The following is a 19,051-nucleotide window of genomic DNA, read 5'->3' as shown; positions in this document are numbered from 1 at the left end:
CCACCCGAGCAAATGAGGGTGACTGTGTCCCAAAGGACGACTTGCAGCTGGCAGACCCTAGGGTGGGGTTGGCACCTGTATGGGCAACTGTCACCTTGTACAGGCCACCACCAGGGCTGATGCACCTCAGGGTGGTCAGTGCCTCTCGCAGGACCCAGGGAAGGGCCCTGATGGGCAGAAGAGCACTGTCTTGCAGTGCCAGGAGATCACGCCTGGCCCTGCCACTCTGCCCATGCAGAGGGACACATGGGCAGAGGAGGAGGAGGTGTGAGTGCGGTGAGGAAGGGCATGGGCAGCACTGGGCACCAGGAGGTTGTCCCAGAGCAGTACTGGTGATGCCTGAGGATATCTCTGGAGGAGAAACCGTCCTGCCAAGGTGTCCGATAGTGGTCTTAGGGCAGCAGTGAGAGCTGCTCTGGGAGATGCTGCTGGCGAGCTCAGGCTTTCTGCAGAAATAAGGTCCCTGCACAGGCGAGTGCTGGCAAGGCTTGTCTGCAGGTGGGACAGGCAGATTTACTAACTCCAGAGGCGTGGGAAGAAAAGATCCAAGGTCAAGGCTGACACCCAGATTTCAACTCTTGAAGCAAAGATCTAAATTAAGAGCCAGAAGCAAGGCCAGACTTTATGAGCACAAGCAAGTCGTGAGTCATTTATGAACTGTGTGTCTAGACCATTGTGGGCAAAGTGCAAATCTTTGGGAAGACAACTCAGAGAGGACAACAACAGTCCAGAAATAAGTCTGAAGGGGACACAAGGGTTTTGGATGTCACCTTGTGAATCAGCAGCACGGAGCCACGGCTGGGGCTGGACCCTGGGCACAGCAGCTATCCCATCTCCCCCACCCTGCAAAGCACTTTGTGCAGAAAGCCCTTTTCTGCCTCTTTTCTGGCCTTTGTCCTCAGGGTTAGCTGTCAGGCGTGGATGCCTCAGGCTTGGAAATGCTGCCTATGAGATGTCTGCTTGGTCCATCCCCGTGCAGCCTGCTCATACTGCATGCTTTCCCTGGGCAGGGGAGCGGGTTTGGGATGCAGGGGCAGCAAGCACCCCAGTAAGGGGATACACACCCCAGTAAAGGGGTACATGGGCAGCAGGCACCCTGGTAGGGGGGTACACTGGCAGCAGGCACCCCACTGCAGGGGAGCTGTGCAAGGTGGCAGGTCAGAGCAGCTTTGCATGGTTTTCCCAGCCGAGTATGTGGCAGCGGGGATGCATAGCTGGGAGGGTTTGCCACTTTCGTGCCAAACCCACAGGCTGTGAGCGGTGGCAGGGAGCTGTGCTGTGCCCTGTGGGCAGACAGAGCATGGCAGCTTGTACACCTGGGCTGGAAGGAAGAAGGCTGTAATTGCTCAGTGACCGTAATTATTGCCCTGTGCCATAAAGCCCGGCACTGGGCAGTGGGGCAGTGCCCCATGGCTGCAGGAGCCCCAGGCTTTCTTGCTCAGTGTGAGGGATTCCCTTCTGTGCTCCTTGGGTTTCCAGCTTTGTGGAATAGCTGCCTTTTTCACAGCAGTAAGTGACCCTGTGTACAGTGTTGGTTTGGTCACCAGATCACTTTAACTGCTGTTTTCCTCCTCTTCTCTCCTCTCATTTTTATCTCTCTTTTTCTGCTGGCACCACTCGGAAGGATGCAGTTTTTCCGGGGTGATTTCATTCCTCTTAAAGTGCCTCTGTCTCTTCCTGGGAAGGGTCAGACCCGGGAGTTTGGGAAACCACAAACAGAAGGAGAAAGGGGGCTCTTCTGATTCATTTTTTAATTATTGAAGACCCAGAAGAGTGGATTTTGTTACTTTATTAAAGCAAAGGTTAGGCTTTCAGCTGGACTATGGATGCGTGTTAAGATGCTGTGCTGAGGTTAATAGAGTAATATTTAGCAATGTATTAGCTATTCTTGAAAGGAATTCATAGTTATTAAGCATGGCACTCTTTGAGGGCCTGTGTTAGCCTGTATCTGCCACACTTAGCAGCTGGGAAAATGAAGCATTTTTTGTTATGCTGTTTTCATTAGTGCACGAGCAAGCTTTTAGAAAGAAAAGAAGGGCTTGTGTTGGCCAGTTTTGTTACCTTCAGATGCCAGGTGCTCTGCACTCTCAGACCTGTCTCTGCCTTCTGCCCTGGCTGAAGCCCATTGCTGCCTCCGACCCAGGCAAGACCTGGGGGTCCCCATACCCCAGGAGGGCAGTGCCACCCCGCCACCTTAAACAGGGTACACTTGCAGCATTTAGAGTATGTAAAATCTGTGAGTCACAGATTGTTTCTGCAACTGCTCTGCAAAGCCTCAGCATCTGCTTGTGTTCTCCAGCAGCATTAAAACAACACTGCTCTTGGAAACAAGGCAAAAAATAGTAACTTCCATCACTGAGAAATACTGAGTCAGGCATCTTTCTTCTTTAACAAATGAGGAGAGAAGGAGGATTACTGCATTCATGAAGGCCACACAACATGCCAGGGCAGAGATACCATGACAAAGCAATAGTGTCTCTCACTCGCTCGCTGAACTGGTTTTCAACAAATTCTTCAGCCAAGAAATTTCTGTTGTGAGCCATTTAGAATGACAAATTCAGACAGGCCTCCAGTCCAAATGATACTCACTTACAGTTCTGCAGTGGCAGAGAATATGTACAGGTTTTCTAAAGTTCATTGATTCTAAAGGTCAAGACAAATCATTGCTTGCCGTGTTCAAGGGGGGGTAATGCATCAGTACCCAGAGTCAGCCATGCCAGAGCAGCCTGTGAGGGGCAGGCCAGGCTTTACCATGCACCTCCTTGGAATATATGTTCTTCTTTAGGGAATATTTACTAAAAGGGTTTGTGAGATACAATGCAGGTGATGCATCTTGAGGACCTGGTTGTGGTCTCTCTCAGTTGCACAGGCAAATATGCCCCAGTCACATATCACTCTTCAGCTTGTCTCTGGTGGCAGCCGGCTCATCCAAAAAACTTCAGGTCTGGGGCTGTCCAGCACAAAAGCCTTGAACCCCACCCTGCAGCTTTGCCCGCACTGGGGGCCATGCCCCTGGGCCCCTCACCTTGCCTTTATTCTGCCACTCTGCTTATGAAAGGTAGAAAATGCTTCCCTTGAATCTACTCCAACTGCAAAAATCCTGGTGGCCATGACCTTCCCCGTGGATTGAGCCTGCACTGGGGCGTCATGGTTAGAGAGATCCCAGTGATGGGCAGGCTTTGCCTTCTGGGAATTTATCAGGGTGATAGGTGCTTTGACCTGTTCTTAATGCTCATTTTTCTCCACCATTCCTTGCAACCTCTTATTTCTGAACCCTGATTTAGAAAGGGGTACATTCATCTCATCTAAACTCCTGTGATTTTGGGGGTTATGAAATTAAGGGTGATTAAAGCGGGGTTGTTTGCAATGGGTGAATCTGTTTGGCATTCCTGCATCTAGCATTCCCGCAGTTCTGGAGAGGAATGTGCTGCTCTTGCAGGTAAGAAGCTTGATGAAGACAGACCCAGCTGTATTTTCAGAGGTCACTCTGCAATTACCCCTAACTGGTGTCTAAACAATACAGGGTGAGGCTGGCACACCCACTCTGATGGGAGGTGCCCCAGGACCTTCAGGGCTGCCAGGGGTCAGGGCATCGCCTGCCACCTTCCCTGTGCCTTCCTGCAGCTCTTGCCCGCTCCCATGGCCTCTCGTGATGGATCGCACACTGAAACAGCGCCAGGCTCCAAGAGGCAGCAGCAGCTCTCCTTTGATAATCTTATTTCCTGCTAAGCAGAAGCCAAAAACTAATAGGAACTTCTGTAATAGGCATGTGCTCCCATGCATTTATTCCTCAGCCCCCTCACTCTTTGGCTAGCAGCCCTGCAGCAGCATGCAGGGACATGGCTGCATGCAGCCATGCCCTGCACCACTCCTCCACACCATGCTCCCACTGATGGAGCCGCTTGTGCTCCGCTGCTCCCAGGGGGGTGAGACAACCTCCCCCTCCCCAGATATGAGTCCTGGGCTCTTCCAACACTGCAACATGAGCACAGCAGAGCTTTGCAGTGGCTAGGGGTGGCATTTGCACCTAAAGGTGACACCAATATTTGGGAAGTGGCAAGTCCAGGGAGCCTGTGAGGTTCAGAGGCTCAGGAGATCTGGGCTTAGAAAAGGCTCTCTGAATTGTACCAGCATGTGCGAATCTGCTCTTCTGTTCTGGGGGGGGGAGGAAAAAAAAAAAAAAGCATAGTTTATCTGGCTGTTAAAGGGGTGCTTGCAGTTATTTTGGTGTGGGTGGTAGGGAAGGTGCCTCTTCACCCCTCCTTCTCCACTGAAATCACCATCAGGCATTTGCTGGGAGAGCTGGGATTCATGGGCAGGGGTGCCTGTGTCCCATCTCCAGCATGAATGGAGTGGGTGGGCTGGCCCTGAGAGCATCTGGTGTAATGAGTGCCCAGCCAGGTGGTAACCTAAGCCTGGAAACGGTCTAGGTTGGAGCCTGCAGGGCATGGGACATGGGATTTGGGATACAGGATGTTACAGCTGACCCACAGGATGCAGGCACCACCGGCCACCCTCCTCAGGCACGCACCAGTCTGCAAAGCCTTGGCCAAGTGCCTGAAAGCAGATGGACTCTGGCCCAGCACCATGTGAACTGCCCGAACCAAACAGCCAGGTCTCGGTGGGACAGGAGGCTGCCAGCTGGCACCGCCAGGGTTATGCTGGGTCTGGCCAGACAGGCAGCAAATACTGCTCCTTGCTCCACAGCTGTGCCACCTCCCATGGCAAACAAGCACTAGAATATTGTATCTGTCCTGTTTGGAGGAAGATCACCCAGCACCCCCCAGCCCTGCACAATCCCAGCATGTTTGGCAAATGGAAGCAAATATTTGCAGACAAAAAAGACTGAAAGGGAAAAGCCAAGACTGACCAGGCCAGACAAAGTGAGTAAGAAATAACCCTTGATCCCCATCCCTGTGGGTGTGCAGAGCCAAGGGAGGGTGGTGCAGTGCAGGTGAGGGGTTTTACTGCACAGGATGCTAAGGAAAACCACTCTGCAAAGCGGACACATGATCCTGCAGCAGGGCCACAGAAGGGGTGTGCGTGGCCATGCCGGCACTCACAGCAAACCTTGTCTTGAGGATGGTCATGGGTGCCCCTCGAGTGGCCGAAGCCCTGCAAAACCAGGGCATCCCACAGCCAGCCTGGGTTCCATGGGCAGCACGACGTTGGGATGGACTCCACCACCAGCTAGCAAATATACCATTAAAATAAAAATTGCTGATTGCTCCCTCATTGAAATGTTACAACTTTCTTTAATTAATACCCTAAAGCTAGGCTTATTTCCTGCTGAAATGTGTGTGCTTGCGGTTCAGGATTGCAGTGTCTATGAAAAGTCCTTCTTTGTGCCTTCCTCCCCAGACTGTGGCTTACACAAGTACCGGCTGGCTGAGAAATGGCTGAAATAATACGTGGTTTGGTTGGGTTCCTGCTCTAATTAAGGGCCACGTCCAGCACCTAGGAGGTGGTGACAACTGCACTCAGCTTAAAGGAGGCTGATTTCTGCAGGGAAAGGACAGCAGTTCTTCCAAAATGACCCTAGGAATTTTCCTGCAACAGGTAGACAGCCCCAGTGGGGAGGAAAAGCTGGGAGTGCAGAGGAGTGGGAAAGGTCCTTCCTAAGTTCTGTTATTTTTTTAATTTCTGATGGCATTGAAGGAGAAAACAAGTATATAAGTAGGTGCTTGAAATTCTGATTTTGGTCTCTTCTATGACTGCATCATTGGAAGCACATTAAAATAAGAAGAGAGAGACTGCAATAAAACCACCTCAGCTATTATCCCTATGAGCCTTGTGACTTAGCCCTAACTCCTCATTACCGCTAGGCTCTGAGCTGCTAACTGCTATCTAAGCCAAACCAAAGATGCCAAATATAAAGACAAATTGCTGCAGTTGCCCAGGTTGGGCAGGCACAGGTGCTGTGCAAGGCTGAGCCTCTGCACACCCCCACCGCTCTCTGGGGCCACATGTCCCGCTGCTCCCCTTCCACCTCCCTGAGCGTTTTGGCTTGTTTGTGCCACTTAACACAATGGCTGATAAAGCATTGACTCAAAGCAGAGAGAGGGAGACACAGAGCTAACGGCTCCCCATCACCTCTGTGCCAGAGGGCAGGGGTCCTGGGCACCGCAGGGCTTCAGCTTTAGGAGCAGTGGGCAGGAGCTGAACACATGCAACTGACAGGGAATCAAGTGAAAGGAGCCGTAGCCAGCTGCATGATGAGCTGCCTTGGTTGGGAGGAAGATTAAGGTCTCAAGAGTGGGAGGAAGGCCAAAGTCGTTTGAGGAGCCTGGGAGGGAAAGTCTGTCCCCTGGGCTGGGGTGGAGCTGGGAAGGAAAGTTTATCCAAAGGGCTTGCAAAGCTCTGGGTCTGGCTGGAGACCTTGGTGGACCTGAACTCTCTCCAGCCCTAATCCAAAGTGCATGCTCCTGTGCATCCTGAGTGCTCTGGAGAAGGTGAGGCTGACCCAGTGTTGGAGGGAGAACAATTGGACATTGTGCTGCCTTATCGCCACTGAGCCCAGTCCTGCCCTTAGGAACCGATTAAACTTTAGACCCCTGTTTGTGCAGATCTTCCCATATGCCTCATGTCCTCTCTGAGGTGATTGCTGCAGGGGTTGAGAGGTGCCTGGGCTTCCCATTACCACCATTAGCACCCCACCTCCCAGCCAGTGCATCTAGTCCAGGAGCCAGTGGGGACAGGCATGATTTTGGGGTTCTTGCACACAGCTTTCACTGGAGAAGGGAGCAAACCCTGCAGCAGGCTGGCAAGGTGATGCTCCCACCAGGGTGGCCACAGCAGCTATCCAGGCTGCTGATGGGGCTGGGGGTATGTGCTGGAGGGTACTGGTACCTCTGAGTGATGGGCAGGGCTGGGGGTGACAGCTCATGCACAAGACCCTGAGGCACTGTCAATGTGCCACCCCCATGGCAGCAGCTCCCTGAGCTGGATGGGTCACACTGCGTGCTCAGCCTCTGAAGCCCCTGGGCAGGTCAGGGCAAGGAGTGTGTGCCCAAAGCGAGGAGCTGAGCCAGCTCAGGGTTCATCTTTGCAAATGGCACAGGCATGGAGTGGGGTGTTGCTGGCGTCTGGCCAGGGAACCAGAAAAGTCATACAAAATTAATATTTTACCTGCTTTGCTTCCATCTTGTTCAACCATTGCTTTTACTCATTTTCTTACCTCCCTCCCCAGCATTTCCCAGCCTGGATGCCCTGGCCTCTCCCTGCCATTGGATGGCCCCAACTGAAACCACCCATCCCAAATGCTGCTGGGGCCTGAGAACACAGACCAGCCGCGGGGCCATGGCACTGGAGCAGGAGAAGGAAGTGATGCTCAGCGCTTACCCCTTTGGGCAGGAAAAGGTTGTAGGGAGCTGAGGTTGGCTATGCACAATTACTTCTAGTAACAGCTGAACTTACAAAATCTTACGCAAGTCAAAAAATATTTTTCAGTAGGACTTGGGTGTCTAGTCAGAGTAGGCCCAAGGACTTTTTTTTTTAAGGAGACATACCTTTTTTTGCAGCAAAAATGAACCATTTTATAGTGGTGTCACTTTAACAAATTGCCTGTTTGGTTTTTCTTGGGTTTTTGTTTGGTTGTTTGGGGTTTTTTTAATGGTCCAAATATTGTGGTTTGCAGTTTAATTTCTTTTAATAATGTGACTCAAATTCTGATCCAGGTTTCTGCCCAAAGCTTTAAGTTAATTTGCAGTAATTTTGACATTGCACTTCGAAATGACACTCCTGGTTTTTAGACCCTTCCCCTCTCCCTGGCACAGCGGTCTGCAGCCACTTGCTGGGTTTGGGGGTCTTTGGCCAAGTCAGGTGGGGAGCAGTCCCCCTGCAGCCCCCCGGCTCTCCCCGGGGAGGGGACCTGTCCGCTCGTCCCCCGCCCCCGCCTTCCCCACCCCCACCCCGCCCCTGCGGCCCCGGCACCTACCGCCGTCCTCTGGGCTGCGGCTCCGCGTGCCCTTGGGGCAGAAAGGAATAAAATAAAAAGAAAAAAAGGTGCCGAAGAGCTGGCTCTGGGCGGCGGGCGGGCGGCTGCCGGAGGGGAAGGGGCGGCGAGCCCGATCGCATCCACCCCCCTTGTAGGGCGCTCAGCCTCGGAGCGAGCGCGGCCGCTCACCTGCCCGGCAGGATGCGGCAGCTGCCTGTGCTGCCTGCGCTGCCCGCGCTGCCCGGACTTGGCTCAAGCCGGCGGGCGGGGGCTGGTGTTGAGCCTCCATCACCAAGGGAACGGCGGGCTGCGGCGCGGCTGGGCGCTAGGGAAAAAAACCCCAACCAAAAAACTGAAAAGCTGGAGGAAAAGCAGGGCTGCTGTTCCTGGCTTCTCCCGGCCCCACCCCGGTGGTCCATGCTGCTCGGTGCGAGCGCCGATTACTTCAGTGCCCTCCCAGGGATGGCCATAAACCCCTTCGCCCCGATCGGCCCCGGGTGCACACAGGCAGTGGGAACGGGGGTCTCTGCCCGCCTCCGTGGGGCAGCCGGCGAGGAGGGGCTTCGGCAGGTGGCTGCCGCAAGGCTCCGCCGGCATTAACACTGGCACCATGCTGCGGGATGGGGAGAGCTTGGCCTTAAAGGCCGAAGCGCTGTCAAGAGCACTGTCAGCCTGATAAAATGGGGCTCCATCTCCCCAAGGCTGAGGCTGCCTCACCAGAGCCAGTGCCAATGCTGGCCCTGTGGCAGGGCTCTGTGCTGAGGGTGCCAGCGGTGGGGTGGTGGGGTGCAGACGGTGCAGCATGCGGAGGCTGCAGGTTGCTGCGTGTCACTGGGCTGCAGCATTAAAGAAGCAAAAGTGATGACCTCACAGCTTGGCCTGCCTCCACGAGTGCTTTGATGTGTCGGTTAAGCTGTGTTATCTAAGGCTCGCTTAGAATAGGCTTTTAGTCCTGGCTCACATGGAGCCTGTGTATGTGGACAGACAGTCTGGACTGAAAGTATACTGAGCCCAAACGTTTTGATAAAAACGTATTCAAAATGACTGCAGTTAACAGAACTGATGGGGACAGCTCTTAATGCATCCAGCAGTGCAGGTGGACTCTGGGCCTCCCTGGAATATCAGTATTCTGGGGCCGAGGGGGGTCAGTTTGAACAAGCCCACACAAGATTTCCTCCTGCTATTTCAGACACATGTTGAAAATAGAAACTAAAAAAAAAAAAGAAAGATAGAGCCAAACATTTCTGAATGTTAAAAATGCACAGCCCTGGCTTGGGCTTGGGCTTTGCTGGATGAAAGGCATCGGGGTTGTTAAGATATGAGGAATATTAGGAAATGCTGCTCCATTTTTTGATGCAAGGAAGCATCCCCCTTGTTTCAGAGCTGCAGGGAGGCTGCAACCCCTCCCTGCATCCCTGACCCTCCCTGCCTCTTGCCTGGCTCTCCCTACACCCCTGTTGTGGTTGGCATTTGGCAGCTCTGATGCTGTGTGGGCCACAGGGCGCCGCTGACGGCATCCTGCCAAATTTATCCTTGTGTCCTTTTTCTGCCCGTGCTGAGGGCAGCTGTCCCCCGGACAGAGCCAACAGCTCTACGCAAATGCAGAGCAAACACCTGCTTCAGCAGCAGGCTTCTGCACTGTCACTAGAAAGATGAGTAGAAGGTCCCTGCACCAAGTCCCCAGGCCGAAGCCCAGGCGCCAGTGGGTGCCCTGCTGCCATGCTGCGCTGCATGGAGAGCCAGCAGGGGACAGGGTCATGCCTTCACAGCCAGCGCTGCCTCCTCCCGCCCTCCCCAGCCCAGCCCAGCCTGGGAAGCCCCACTTCCAGCAGATGCCTGTGTTATTTCCCAGACTGTTGGGCTGGCTGGCTGGCTCCTGCTTCTGCTTGGGGTGAGGAACCTCCTCACCTCACTGCCTCAAATGTCCGTGGGCCTCCTCAGCTACCATTCCCATAAATAACATACAGTTCTTGGTGATGTTTGGAAGCATGGTAAATAACGAACCATAGAGCTGCTTCCTGCCCCGAGGATGCATTAAGTGCTTCTCTGTGCCTGGCACCCAGCTGCATGCAGGCAGTGCCTGTGCGGGCAGCTGAGCCCCAGCACATGCTGCCCCAGTGGCTCCTCTCCCCCCAAACCACCGTCACACAGCAGGGATGACTTAGGCAAAACTTTCTGCAAATTTAAAGTGAGGCCCGTGAGATCCCACAGGTCTCAGGCTTTGGTTCCATCCCCCTTGGAGCTGTACTGCTGAAAGGGCTCAGCCCAGCACAAGCTGGCAACAGTGCTGGAGTGGAGGTTGCCCCCCTCCTGCCTCCCTGCCAGCTCCTTGCCTCCGAGCCTGAAGGGAGGAAAAGGAAACCCCAGTTGTTCCCCCAGTGACACACACCCGGCCAAGCCCGCGAACTTGACAAGGAGTTCAGGCACCAGGAACACGCGTTGCAGACCATTTGGGAAGGTGAGGGGGAATTGGGGGATGCTGGAAGAGGCACTCACCTGCCAGGTCAGGGTGCACAGGGCTGGGCAGTGGTGGCAGCAGCGCAGTCAGCAGCACGGTGAGCGCAGCTGGGAGGCAACACTGCTGACCTGCACTGAGGCAGGCCGGAGCTGCCTGGGGTCACCCTGCCCCTCGCCCCACTCCCCAGGGGCCAGGCAGCTCCCGCAGCGATGCACGCCCGCACCTGCACGCCCTTGCAGTGCTCACGGGTGGCTTCAGAGCAAGGCAGTGTCCCTCAGATAGGCGCAGGTATCGGGGCTGTGCCAGATCCTGGGCAAGAGCTGGCATCAGCCAGCAGGCACTGTGGTGCCAGGGAGCAAAGCAGCACTGTGGCTGGTGGTGTGGGCCGCCTCTCTGCACCCACATAGGACAAGGAAGTATGGATAATCCTTTGCCTTGCTATTTTTTTCCTCTCATGTGATCTTGTTTTTGGACTGCTATTTTGGGGCTGGACTCCAGCCCAGGTGAAAGACAAGGATTTAATCCAGCCTGCCTCCCCCATTGCCCGGAGGGCCTCCCAGGACCTCTGCCTGCCTGCCTGGAGGATGGGGTTAAACCCTGCTGCCACCTCACATTCTGTGTGCGCTTACCAGTCCTTTCCCTCTCTTGCTTCGAAGCTGCTTCTGCCCCCAGACCACTTCTCTGCCATCAGGCGGTGACAGAAAACAGGCTGCTGTGTGCATGCTGTGCCCAGCTGCCCCACTGCCCTGTCCTGTGGTCACCCCCAGCCCCAAGTCCCCCAGGGCTCTTGCTGCAGCGTCGAAGTCTCCCCAGCACTGTTTGCCCTCTTTCTGCCCATTTTTACCCCAGGAAACAGCCTGTCAGGAAACTGACAGGAGATAAGTAAATTTTTAAAATGCTTGCGGCTTGCAGTAGCCTTGACATAAACTGTTGTGGGGCCAGACCCTGCTCATCACCGCTTGTGTGCTGGTTGTGAGCATCCCACCAGCGCTTGGAGGAGATGGGTGTGCATGGCCATGGGGGAGGTGGGGGGCTGCTGGGGGTACCCACACATGATGTGCAGGAGGCATGCACATGTCCTGCCCATCCTTGCCCTGGGGACAGGTCCTTGGGGACATCCTGGTGCTCTGGCCCCACACGCTGCACTGGCATGGCTGACCAATCACATTTATGTCTTCCATCTCTCAGGATGAAAGCTGAAGGGTGCCAGTGAGGCGCTGGGGAAGGGCAGCCTAGTTCTGCTGGCTTAGTGGGTGGCAGGAGCTACCCTCTGCATGGGAAGGAGTGGGGCATAGTGAATGCCTGGGACAGGACACCATGTCTTGCCTGCCTCTACATGCACGTGTTGCATGTGGATACATCTGTGCCCTTTCATGCTGGGTGGCAGGAGGAGTGGATGCTGTCACAAGGTGTTTGGTTACCTAAATTAGGTCCTTGCAGGAAGAAAACTCATTAAAGGTCCCTGTGCTGAAGGCCAGAGGTGCCTGTGTGACAGGGCTGGTCCTGCTGGGGACTTCCTGTACTGTACAGCCAGCCCAGGGCAGGGACCAGGGAGAAGGGTCTTGTTGGGAAGGGGTGTGTGCACAGACCCACCTTTGCCCAGACAAGCTGAAGCCTCAGAAAGACCTGAATGCCCCTCTCCCCAGGAATTCTCTCCAGCTGAGCTATGGAAGAAGCCAGTTCCAGCAGCTGGTGCTGGGCTGCTCAGCACCGTGGGCTGGCAGCACACAGCAGCACAGGCTGGCTGAAGAGTGGGACCCGCGATGCAAAACATTAATAGTTAGGTATGATTTGGATTGCAGAGAAATGGGTTATTCCGTATGCATGCTACATCAATGAAAAAATCAGGTCCAGAAATTAGAAACCACTCCTTTTATCAGCCTATTTCATAGTCTTTAGATAACATGTAAAATTGTTTTCTTTTCCTTGCTTCCCGTTAACCAGTTTTATGTGAAATAAAGAGTTGCTCCCTGACACCTGTTAACTACTCTGTTCCCCTTCGGGGGGGACAGGAACTCCTGACTGTATCACCAGAACCCGGGTAAAAGCTGTTCATCCGCACCGGCTGCACGTTACTAGCTTCGGCACCAACGTGCAGCCGAAAGCTTCTGAGGCCGCGAGGGGGCGCCGCGGGGCCGTGGCGGGCGGGCAGCGAGCGGGGCGCAGCTGGGCACAGCTGGAGGGGGAAGCTGGGCACAGCTGGATGGGGCAAGCGGGCACAGCTGGGGCAAACACTGCTGGGGGATGCGGTGCAGCTGAGACACAAGCAAGAGTGTGCAAGGTGGGGGGCTGTGGCACAGACGGGGAGAGCGAGCACCACCAGGGAGGTATAGCTAGGGCCCTGGCACAGCTGGGGTGGCTGTGGCACAGCTGGCAGCTATAGGGGATCTGAGGTCCGTGCAGGTGAGGGCAGTCTCGGCTGCAGCAGCCACAGCTGGAGCACATCTGGTTGGCAGTAGAGCTGGTAGCTGTGGCCCAGCTGGCAGCAGGTACAGCTGGCACTGTGCACATATGGACCCACCTCTGGGTGCCCAGGTTACCTCTGCTGACTCCCAAAAGCCACTGCAGCAGCTCTGGGCTGAGGTTGCCTTCCCCTGTGACCACAGGTAGGGTCAGGCCTCTGCTCTTTCGGGTTGTGGCTGAGGCAATTAGGAAGGAGTTGAAGGTAGGCAGGAAGACTGTTTTTCATTAACATCATCTCATTTACCCTGATTTCTGTCCGAAGCAGTCACTCTCCCAACCAGACAGGCAGTAGAGTAATTCTGTTTGTCTTTTTTGTAGTCTTGTTCTCAGCCCCAGCCTGTTTGCCGGGATCCCTTTGGTCTTTCCTAGTCACTGTTTCCCGGGAGGGAGCACCCCCTCCTGAAGAATGACTTCCATCATTTGTTTTTTACCAGGTGACCTTATATATTGAAACTAATGTTGTTTACTTGCGCTCAGCACTAGTTTAGAGTCACAAACTGATCCCCAAAGGACTCTACTGGATACACTAACCAAATGAGGAATCTTCTGTAATTACATTTCAGGGACAGCAGACATATTCTGATTTGTTTAATATGTGCCATGTTGCATTTGGTACAAATCAGATATGTAACAGAAGCCCTATTACCTTAAAAGTACTGCTGTTGTCAAGTACTGATTTAATTACAGTTTGATATAAAAATAGATCTAGTTAGCTTGACAGAATCCATTTTTCCTATTCCTCTGCTGCCTGGCATTGTTTCTTCCCTCCAGTTCCTGCTCCACTGAGCCCAGTGCCAACCTGCTACCACAGCCTTTTCCTGAGAGTGGCACCAGGCTGGCAGGACACTGTTGCTGAGAGCCCACCAGCACATTTGCTTTTCATTTGTCCCAGTCTTCCAAAAATTACCAAATATAAACCAGAGCACTCAGGAGGCTCTGCAGGACTCAGGTTACCTGGCTCTGGCTGCCTTTAACCTTTCTGACTTTGGGAGCTGCTGACACCCAGATAACTCCTACGGGCAGGGAAGCGGTGCATCACCCACTGCTGCTTACGTCTGCACTGTGCCATAGCTGCTTTTGTTTACAAAACTGACCCAAGGTAAGGCCTGTAGCTGATATCTGCTTGTTATCATCACTTTCCTCTGATTGTTATGTGGTTTCCATAGTTTTCATAGCTGTCCCACATCCCTGGAAGCCATGCCAAGGCAGCTTTCTTCCTGCTTGGGAAACCTCTTTGTTAGCCCAGGCGGTGTCTGTCACTGGCAGCAGCAGCTCTGAAAGGAAGGTGGAAAAGTCCTGTCTACGTATGTCCCCATCAGAGCATGCATCGCTAGAGCTGTCCCCATGCTGTGCCTCTGCCAGGCATGTTGGGGGAAACACCATGTGAGTGCCACAGCTCCCGGGCTGGAGGAAAACACCTCACCTGGGCAGAGCTGCCTTCTTTGGATGCATCTTGTGTAATTTCCCACCACCTGTCAGTGTCTTCCACCTGAGGACAGGGGGCTGCTGCAGGCTCATCCAGCTTTGCGAAGAGCTCACCACGCAGCAGCTGCTTCCAGAGCTGCACAAGGACCTTCCCAGGAGAGCACCATGGGGCTGTGCTCTGTCATCTTCGTCCGGTGGGCACTGAACACCCCTGGCATCCACACCAGCCCCATGGGCTGCACTGAGTGTCAGCCCTGCACCCAGAAGGACAGGGTGGCAAAAGCCTTAAAATACATATTGCTGCATCTGGAAAGCATGTGACGCCCACCACCAGTCCTACCACATTCATATTTCATTGACTGGTTTTGTTTCCCACATGTTTGACAATAGAAACAGATTTTTCTTTCCTTGTTTTGGTGTAAGCAGGATGCAGCCCAGGATTCTGTGATGCTGGCAGGGCTGCGGGTACTGGGTGCAGGCACTGCGGAAGGGCTGGACCTGGCAGGACTGTGCCAGACCCCAGGAGGTCACATGGATGTATGACTTTGAAAGGAGCCCTTCTCTCTGTATGGGTGTCACTGGTTCATTTTTCTTCTTTTGATTTGCTGCCTGAGAAGGTTTCTCTTCCCTCGCTGAGTGTGCAGCAGGAGAGGCAGGGCAGCCCAGGGACCCAGCATGGTAGCTCATTCAGGGACATCAACTCTGCTCATTGCATCATTGGATTTTCTGATCTGAATCCTGGGAGGAAACCAAAACTAGTGCTTCAGTGTCTGGGGGCTGCTCCAGGAGATACCTCAGTGCCCAAAATCTCCAAGAATTCTTAATTTTGTCTTTGTCAGCTCAGCCACTTGTGCAAATAGTGTCAGCCAGGGCTGGCCATACAAAGCAAGGTCAGTTATAAGCTGTTCTCCTGGAACAGAGGCACTTGGAGCTGGCACAAAGAAATCTCTGTCTCTCCTCTTTACTGACATCCTGGCAATTAACCCAGAAAATCTCAGCTTGCCCTTGTCTTGGGTGCTAAGTGTGAGGCTGTGCGGTGCATGGGGCAGCTCTCCAGGCCAGGGGGTCTGGCTGTGTCATGGTCCTCAGCCACATGGGGAAATGAAGCAGCCAGTGTCTGACTGGGAAGTACAAAATGAATGAGGAACTCACCTGCTTCTAGAAGGAGTGAGGAAAATAATTTGGGTTTTTACACTGAATTAGATTTAAGAAATGTCTGTCCAGAAAACAGCAAAATTAGGAGTCACCTTAGATCAAATGTGGGCAACTTGACATAAACATTGTCAATATTTTTTGGTGCATTTGATTTTTTTCCCCAAAAATATTTTGGGCAAAACATCTGCGCAGTGAGCTAATGCCCAGCAGTGATGGGTCCTACACAGCCAGGCAAAGATACCTGTGCAGCTGCCAGGGCAGGGCTTGCTCCAGAGCCTCCTGGCTCAGGCACCCCACTGGACTTCAATGCTGGCTGCACCGAATGGGGTCCGCAAACCCTCCCCGGGGCCACACCGCAGAGGTCATAGCCAGCATGCCCTGGCCTGAGGGCAAAGCCAGCTGATCCTGGCTGGCAGAGGGGATGCAGGTGGAGCCAGGGAGCTGGTCTCGTCCCTGCAGAACAATGTGTCAGATGCTGCTGCAGGGGACGCGGGGAGCCCCAGCCAGTGCTCGGCTGGTGGAAACTCAGCCCTGCCCTGCCAGGCTCCGGCCTGGCAGGAGCCCATCCTGAGCTAAACACAGCCACCATGAGAAGTGTTTGGTGAGTCAGATAATCTGCAGGCAAAGGCTGTGACAGTCTGCTTGAGTATGCCACGGTATCATTATTAAAAAATGCAATAATTGCATGCCCAGACTGGGCCGATGTACTTGCATGGGGAAGTACTCTTGAATAATTAAGAAATATTCTGTATTCAATTTGCCACTGTACCTCCTAGAGATCAAATTAGTGAAAGATGAATTCAATGTCACAGTAATTTTTTAAATCTTTGTGTTTCTTTTGAACTTCTTTTTTGTTTCATTTTTTTGCTATGTAAAGTCACAGGAAAACCTCACTGCAGCCATTAAAGGCATAATAAGCAAGAAAATCTCTGATACAAAAATGAAAGCAATGGGAAAGAATGTAAGTCATGCTTAAACAGTATTGTAGAAAATTCATTTCATTCAAATCCAACCCACTAGGAAATAAATATTTAATTGTACAGTAAATAACATTTTTATTTTGAGAGGCCCATTTCAAGCCATATCTCACAAGCCAAGTGAATATAAACAGGCATGCAACCCGGCTCGCACAGACCCCACGCCCCCCTGTGTCCTGCCAAGGGAAGGGGAGAACAAAGAAGCCCAAACTGGAAGGAACAAATAGGGCCAGACCCATAAATTAGGAATTGTTACTGGTTTCACAGGGATAGCTTTGTAGGGAAAGGCACTGCTGCTCTCAGGGAACTCGAGTGAGAAGCAACAGAGAAGCAGGAATGGAGAGTGTTGTAGGGGGATGGGCATCTCAGTGCTGACCCCAGGAAGCTGACCCTCAGCCAGGCTGCTTGTCTCCTCTACAGTCACAGGCAGAGCAGGCAGGACACCCTCCTGAGGCTGCTGCGGTGCCCTGCGTGCCCTTGCAGCCAGTAGCAGACAAGGAGCTCTCCAGTCACTTAATGTTTTTAATAGCAAGTGAAATTGCTTCCAATCATCAGTATCTTATCTGCATGCTTCAAGGGCATGTCCTCTGCAATCATTGCTGTGAAAATAAACACAGTGCAGCAATGGGATTTTCTGTGGCAAGGTGAACATGAGGAGGTGGATCTGCTTACTGCGCCCCTGCCCCAATGGCTGTGTTTGCTGAGATGTACTGTGCAGCATGAGGACACTTCATGCCATAACCTTGAACAGATTAAATATATGCCTGGAAAAATAATTGAGATGATGATGATAATTTTGTTCTTCTGCTCCCACAGCTGCACGCCTCATGTGCAGCTAGCTTCAGTCCTCATGTCCCCAGGAAACACAGTGGAGCCACCATACTGATGTGTGGGGACAGGCAGGTTTTCTGGCTGGGCAATACATTTATGTGCTGACGCAGTAAAAGCGGGTTAATCAAGGTGTCAGGATCCAGCCCTGCCTCCACTGCAGGCATTGCTGAAATGGTACTGTCAGACCCTACCCATCTCCTTGGAGAGCTCTGAGGTATAGAGAAACATAACGCTGTCCTGGTTTCCACTGGGATAGAGTTAATTTTCTTCTTAAACCATGACAAACCCCATAGAGCCATAGGTATTGGTACCTTACTGATCTTTACACCTCCCCACAATCAGTTTAACACAATCTGGTATTTACTGTGGCTTGAATTCAAAGCTGCAGTCCCTCTCTGGCTGTGGGCTGCTGGCCGCAGCGACAGGGGCCAGCACACCTTCGCACATCTTCCCGCAGGGCAGCTCCTTGTCTTCCTTCTTACATTCATTAACTTAACAAAGTGCATATCTGTTTCCTGGTTCTTCTTTTCTTTTCTTGTAAGCCAACGCCTCTACAGAGTCTCGGTTCCTCTCCCTTCCAGTTCTTCTCAGTCAGCTGGCTCTGGCCCTCCAGATGCCCTGAGGTCCCCCACTGCACCCAGCCCCTCGGACACTCCTGTGGCTGACCAGGAGAAGAGGCACCCTTCCTGCTCAGCTGCCCTTCCTTGTCTTCTGCTGAGAGAAAGAAAAGGAAATATCGATCCCTGAGACTGCAGAGAAGGGTCCAAATGAAGTGCAGAGCTAATGACAGGCAAGGGTGGCGTGGGCACAGGGTTCAGTGACACTGCAGGGTCTGCAGCCTTCCGCAGAGTCAAGCAGAAGGAAACCCAGTGACCAGCTCCTGCTTCCAAACCCCAGCCCCAAGAGCAAACCCTTTTGTCTGGGTTTCCCAGCAAAGTTAGCATAGCTGTGGGGATTTCCACAGGATTTTGGAGATAAGGTTAGCTACTTTTGAAGATATTTTTATCCAGGAAAGGCAGTAGCTCTGCTGTAATTATGAAATTTAAACCAATTTGCACTGAAGCCAACATCAGGGAGTTGATGTAAAGCTGGCACAGGGGCAAAAGGAGCGTGTGTAAGGGGTAGTCACTGGGTATGGGGGAAGAGGAAGATCTCCATCCAGTCTCCAGGAGCAGAGACATATAAAGAGGGAACACGGAGGACTGCAACCACAGAACACAACTGGGAGGAAATTAATATTTACACAGGGAGAGCCAGCCCTTACATCCATCTTACAGGTCGTACCAGTGCTAACACACAGCAGACATTTCTGGAAACCCTCCAAAAAGGAAACTGGAGTCTGGTTTGGGAACTTCTGGTTCTAATTCCTGGAAACACAGCTTCAGCTCAATTTCACAGTGGTTTGTGACTTTTTTCCAGTGGTTATACAAATTTTGGGAAAACATTCCTCTCCTTGGAATTGTCTTATGATAACATAATGCCACTTAAGTGGTGGGAGGTTTCGTACAGCTTCAAACCACCCCAGAAGGCATCTGCAAGTAGTCCCCATCTGCCTTGCATTCCCCGGCAGCTTGCAGTTAGGCAGAGGGATCGTTCAGGACTGTTTATCCACTGCATGTCTGCCATTTTATTGCAGCCTACCACTGTACTTTGACAAGTGAAGAAAGCTAGCCTGCAGCATCTGCTGGACTGGGGTTTGAGCTAGCTGCCACGTGCTCTTTCACAGCTGGATCCCTTCTCTGGTCCCTGTGAGCCAAGCAAAGCCAGGAGCAGCACAGGGCAGGGAGCAACACACAGGCTCAAATG

At 52.9% G+C, this 19,051-nt stretch overlaps 2 protein-coding genes across 6 annotated transcripts in view; one reads left to right on the top strand and one right to left on the bottom strand.

Annotated features, from left to right (window-relative positions):
- Positions 1–11,399, bottom strand: part of FGF1 (fibroblast growth factor 1) — a 31,942-nt gene extending 20,543 nt beyond the window's left edge. The window contains exon 1 of one of the 4 annotated variants that reach the window (XM_005233652.3): positions 10,433–11,399. The gene's annotated coding sequence lies outside the window, so the exon portion shown is untranslated. Of the gene's footprint in view, positions 1–7,936; positions 9,564–10,432 lie in introns of those variants that run through there. The other 3 variants (XM_055811574.1, XM_055811573.1, XM_055811571.1) reach the window with 3 other exon arrangements.
- Positions 1–19,051, top strand: part of ARHGAP26 (Rho GTPase activating protein 26) — a 204,711-nt gene that overhangs the window by 15,761 nt on the left and 169,899 nt on the right. The gene's annotated exons all lie outside the window — the stretch shown is intronic.

The sequence above is a fragment of the Falco peregrinus genome, chromosome 8 (assembly GCF_023634155.1).
Source record: "Falco peregrinus isolate bFalPer1 chromosome 8, bFalPer1.pri, whole genome shotgun sequence".
NCBI classification, from domain to species: domain Eukaryota; kingdom Metazoa; phylum Chordata; class Aves; order Falconiformes; family Falconidae; genus Falco; species Falco peregrinus.
Note: the sequence above shows the minus strand (reverse complement) of the source record. Positions and strands in the feature narration are given on the sequence as shown.